Source organism: Sinocyclocheilus anshuiensis, unplaced genomic scaffold, assembly GCF_001515605.1.
Source record: "Sinocyclocheilus anshuiensis isolate Anshui unplaced genomic scaffold, SAMN03320099.WGS_v1.1 scaffold510, whole genome shotgun sequence".
Taxonomy (NCBI): domain Eukaryota; kingdom Metazoa; phylum Chordata; class Actinopteri; order Cypriniformes; family Cyprinidae; genus Sinocyclocheilus; species Sinocyclocheilus anshuiensis.
This window is the reverse complement of record NW_015542360.1, coordinates 77655-83654: the sequence shown is the minus strand read 5'-3', so window position 1 is coordinate 83654 and position 6000 is coordinate 77655. Positions and strand designations below refer to the sequence as shown.

Genomic DNA, 6000 nt, shown 5'->3' with positions numbered 1-6000 from the left:
ACACACACACACAAACAAACAAACAAACAAACAAAAACACAGCAACATAAAACACAAAGAACAAAAAGCCCCAACACAACATGAAACAACAAAAATAAAACAAAACACCACAAAACATGACACAAGAACAAAAAAATAAATAAATACACAACAAAAATACAATATAACAAAACAATAATAAACAAATCAACACGATACAACAAAAAAATAACAAAAACAACACAAAACAACAATACAAAACAAAACAAAAAAACAGCACACACAAAACAAAAAACAAAATCAAACCGAAACAAAAACACAAGAACAAAAAAACTACAAGAAACAACTAAATAAAACAAAAACACACTAGAAAGCAACAATACGACACAAGAACACAATACAAAAAACACAATAGAACAAAACAAAACTTGAAACAAAAAAATAAAACAAAAACACAAAAAACACATCAAAACAACAATACCAAAATAAAACAATAAACAAACACTGCAAAACAACAAAAATGCAACAGAGCAACGAAAAAAAAACACAACACACAAACCAAAACAACACTATAAAAACAAAGAACACAAAACAAGAACACATACACAAAACTCTCTCTCTCACACACACACACACACACACACACACACACACACACACACACACAAACACAAACTAACAAATAAAACAGGAAATGACATCAGAGAGGACCTCTGCAGACTCTCATGACTGTGTGTCAAGGTCAGTTAGTCTTTTAAAATATATTTAACTGGTTGTGCATTTCAAAGTCATGTAAAGCTCTGGAGTATTCAAGAATCTATATTGCAATTTTAAAAGAAATTGTTTAAGAGCAACACAACCAACATGCTCCTATTTTTTAAGTTAACAAGTTAATTATGTGCACCCATGAAAGGGCGTAAATGCTTTTAAGTGTGATCATAGGGAAGAAAAGAAAAATGCATTATTTTGAGCCTGCTTATTGCTTTCTGTCCACTCCCTTATACCTCCGTTAATATGCACTTTGAATTTCATGCCTTTCATTCAAACATTGCTGATTGCAGCGTGATTATCAGTGATTTATTTTAGCCCTTCATGGCAACAATCACCATGGAGACGGCCACATTTTAAAGAAAACAGGCAATAAGAAGGTGGTGAGAGAAATGCGGCAAATAACACTTTTGGAATGCGTGAATAAATCACATCACATAATAAAAGAGCACTGAAGAACAGTTTTAATCTCTTATAACTTCACAATGATTACAGGTTTGGATTTAGTGGAGAAATAAATCAGCATTTGCTTTCACCAAGTGGCCTGGATAAAAATTCTGAATTTAAATAATACACAGAAGGACTAGAGAAACGTGTTAATTTAAAGAAATAATTAATTCATATCATTTGTTCATTTGTCTTTTTAATATAATATTGAAAGTATAAAGATGAAAAAAACAAAAAAAAACTGCTCCTTGTTCTTCCCCCCGCCCCACGAAAAACTAGAATTCAGCTTAAATTTTAGTTTTTCGTTCAGGGGTAGAAAAATTGATAAACAGCTTGAATATTCGATTTCATATTCGAATATACATTTCTACAGGAAATGTAGTTGCAATAAATGCGTTATGAATCTGTACAACTGCAGCAGTGGATGACTATTATTCTGCAGCGTGATACTCGGGAAGAACTGATGACGGCACGGTTTGATCTTCGGCTGACCAATCAGCAGAAAGAGGCATTTAATTCCCGCCCAAGTGTAGAAATCGAATATTCAAGCCGTTTATACATTTTTCTACCCCTGAACGAAAAACAAAAATTTAAGCTGAATTCTCGTTTTTCGGAAAAAAACCTGCGACTTTACCTGCACGACTTCACTGAGCAAAGAAACCGGCAACGCACCTAAGTATTATTTTTATCTTCCCTTTACACACTCTCCTTTTCACTTCACTGAGCAAGGAAACCGCCATGGCACTTAAGTATAATTTTTATCTTCCCTGTACACACTCTCCTTTTCTGTCCTCTCTTTTCCACCTCTATCATGTGTTTCCAACACATTCCGGTTGTCTCTCGACAACGCTCTAACGTCACACGCAGACGGCAAAGCAATCTTGCTAACCTGCATCCTATCGCTACATCTTCTACTGCACCTCTTTCTATCACTGTGGGTCTCTGGAATTGTCAGTCAGCTGTCAACAAAGCAGACTTCATTTCTGCTTTTTTTTTACAATCCACACTCAGCATCTTTGGCTTGACTGAGACCTGGATTCGTCCAAAAGACTCAGCAACCCCAGCTGCTCTATCTAACAATTTCTCTTTCTCTCATACCCCCCTTCAGGTTGGCCGGGGTGGGGGCACTGGTCTGCTCATTTCTATTTGATCTTAAATGCCTTACCACTACAAGTACGCACAAATCAGGCAACCAACTTGACTTAATTTACACACGCAATTGTATTGCAGACAACATTTTGGTAGAACCCCTACATATCTCTGACCATTTCTACATTTTGCTACCTGTGTGCCACCAACCCCTATACCGTTTACTTTTAGACGAAACCTACGCTCCCTTTCACCCTCCCATCTTTCCTCTGTAGTATCCTCCTCTCTTCCCTCACCTACCCATTTTTCATCTCTGGATGTGAATGCAGCAACTGACACTTTATGGTCTACTTTAACCTCTTGTCTAAACAATGTCCTCTCTCATCCAGGCCAGCATGGGCTGACCCTTTTAACCCCTGGTTATCCCATGTTCTTCGTGAGCATCGGACCAAACTCATCGGTGCAACTCAAAAGGTCCCTCAGACCTGAGTATGTATCAGTCTTTGCTTTCATCTTTCTCTGCTGAAGTCCATACTGCCAAATCTTCATATCTCCATATAAGATCAACAGCGCTCCAGACACACGTAACCTCTTCAAAACATTTAATTATGTCCTCTGTCCCCCTCCACCACCTCCCACCACTTCAATAACAGCTGATGATTTTGCCACATTCTTCACAGACAAAACTAGAACAATCAGTAGTCAATTCTCAGCACCACACACACAGAACCTCAAACCAACCACACCCACTGCTAAAACTCCCATCTTCTACTTCTGTCCCCTCACTGAGGCAGAAGTCAAAACTTCTCCTCGCCAGCCATCCTACAACATGTCCTCTAGACCCAATCCCCTCACACCTTCTCCAAGCCAACTAGGTATCATTGTTTCTTTCACAAACTGGACGCTAACCAGTCAGGTTTCAGGAGTGGCCATTCAACTGAGACTGCGCTACTGTCAGTCACGGAAGCCGCGCGGATTGCAAAAGCTGATTCCACATCATCAGTTCTTATTCTGCTGGATCTATCTGCTGATTTTGACCGTGTCAATCATCAGATCCTCCTGTCCGCCCTCTCATCACTGGGCATCACAGTGATTCAACTTCGCTGGTTTGAATCCTGACTTCCATCAAGCACAATCAAACCTCTACAAATGATTCAGAATGCAGTCGCACGACTGGTCTTCAACAAGTCCAAAAGAGCCCATGTTACACCTCTTTTTTATCTCCTTGCACTGGCTACTGGTTGTGGCTCGCATCAAGTTCAAGACATTGATGCATGCATATAGAACAGCCACAGGCTCAGCACCCGCCTACTTCCACTCACTCTTAAGAATCTACATCCCCTCCAGAAGTCTGAAATCCGCAAGTGAGCGATGCCTTGTGGTTCCATCACAGAGAGGCTCAAAATCACTTTCCAGAACAATCTCGTTCACCATTCCTGGCTGGTGCAATGATCTTCCCAACCCTATCCGGAATGCTGAATCCCTGACAATTTTCAAGCGACAGCTGAAAACTCATCTCTTTCGACGCTACTTGACTTCATCCTAAATTAAAGAAAGAAAAAAAAGTTGTCTTTCTTTTTATTTATTCCTTTCCTTTCTAGCTTGTACTTTTTTGAACAAATGCCTGAAACTTGGTATTACGAGCACTTCCTGTGTCTGTTTGCCTCTTTATGAAGAATCGCTTTATGTATTCCCCAATTGTAAGTCGCTTTGGATAAAAGTGTCTGCAAAATGACTAAATGTAAATGTAATGCGTTTCTGGATGGACCAGCCCTTTAAGAAAGCACTGTGATCTAAATGTTTATGCTTTATTAAACCAGTGCAACATAAATCCTTGCTAAAAATCAGGGATAGTTTGACCAAAAACAAAAGCTAACACCAAAAACCTGGGTATTGATGGCTTCTCCAGAGGACAGCAAGAGACAATTAGCGCCAGAGAAACATTCTATTACACCTGGCTATTATTGGGTCGTGTTTGGACTGAAGAGCATTTCGCTATTTCCGTGGCAACACTGTGAATGCTGGACTGACACCTGGAGATGCCATAATGAAAAGCCACATCAATCCAGATGTCGCACTCCAGAGCCCGGCTGATTGAACACGGCCAGCATTCTGCCGCCCAAACAAAAGCAGAAAGACAGCACAGTTAATTTAGCGACTGAATCCCATCTGGGGGTCGTGGTGGAAAGGCACAAGAAAGAATGAGAGGGCTTTTTTTCTTGTTCATGGTCTCTGAATCTTATTTGAAATTCCTTGTACCATCTGATCTCCTTTCTTGCTATCATTTTCTATCCAACTCTCTCGTGCAACTATGCAGTGATCCTTTCTCCTTGATCAATTTTAAGAAATGGCTCCATTTTAATCTACAGGTATTTGAATTAAAACATAAATAAATAAAAGGAATTGATTAAATTGCAAATTGAAAAAAAAAAAAAAAAAAAAATTAAAATCAGCAGAGAAACAAAATGGCTAAGAAATGTTCTTCCACCATGGAAAGCATATAAAAAATAAAGCAAAAAAAAAAAAAAAAAAACACCAACACAAAACTAAAAACAACACACCAAAACTAAAATCAAAACTAAAAACAAAACAAGAAAGAAGAAAAAAAAAAAAAAACACTGCAAAAATCCCACCAATACAAAACTAAATACCAAACAAAAAGGCAAAAAACACGACACAAATAATAATAAAATAAATAAAAAAGGCAAAAAAACACACAAAAACAAAACAATACAAAATCAAAATACAACAAAACTAGAAAAACAAAACAAAAAGGCAAAAACAAAAAACACCAAAACAAAACACAAGATAAAAAAGGCAAAAAACAAACAAACAAAACAAAAGGGGGAAAAACACCAAAACAAAACTACAAACAAAACACAAAACTAAAAATGAAAGCACACTAAAAAGGCAAAAAACATACACACCAAAAACTAAACAATACTAAAAATAAAAGTTAATAGTTAAAGTGTTTACACAATAGTTAGGTGTGATTACAAACTAGTTTACCCAGTAATTGTGTATACCATATTTCGTCTTCTTTTTTTTTTTTTACGCATTTTAGGCCCTGTCCCAAATGGCACACTTCAGTTGCACTAATTTAATGTAAGTCTTACATTGTGTCCATCAAGTCCACACGACCATAGGGTGTCCCATTTCTTCATTTTAGCTTTCTGAAGGGTGCTCGTGAGCGCCCCCTTTGCGGCCTCGATGCGCACTTCTGCCGAGCCAGCACTGAGGCGAGCTCCATGGCAGACTTCTACCCGTCAGTCAAAGCAGCATTACATCATGAAAGTGTGGACACAGAGGAAGACCGCGAGGGTTTAGGGTGCAATTTGGGACAGGGTGTCACACATTTAGCTTAGCAACATATTAAATCTTAAATGACTCTCATGACTGTTAGGATGCTGCCTTAGTAAGCTTACTAGGTTTTGAAATGCAGCAAATATGTTTATGGGTAATTCATACTGAATCTTAATAAAAACTAACAATTTAATTTGAATTCTACACCATAAAATTCAAGTCACAACACTGCATTTTTTTTTTTGTTTTTTTTTACTACAAATTTATTTACAATGCTTTCTGGCACATACATGAACATGTGTGCAATGATTATGCACAAATATCCACACTTTGATGAGTCTTAAAACTCTGCTATTCTCATTAGCTCCATTAAACAAGTTATCATGATATCAGATGCTAAAGCACAATATATGC

At 37.8% G+C, this 6000-nt stretch overlaps 1 protein-coding gene across 1 annotated transcript in view; it reads right to left on the bottom strand.

Moving 5' to 3' along the window:
* Window positions 1–6000, bottom strand: part of LOC107691887 (metabotropic glutamate receptor 7-like) — a 120753-nt gene that overhangs the window by 45029 nt on the left and 69724 nt on the right. The gene's annotated exons all lie outside the window — the stretch shown is intronic.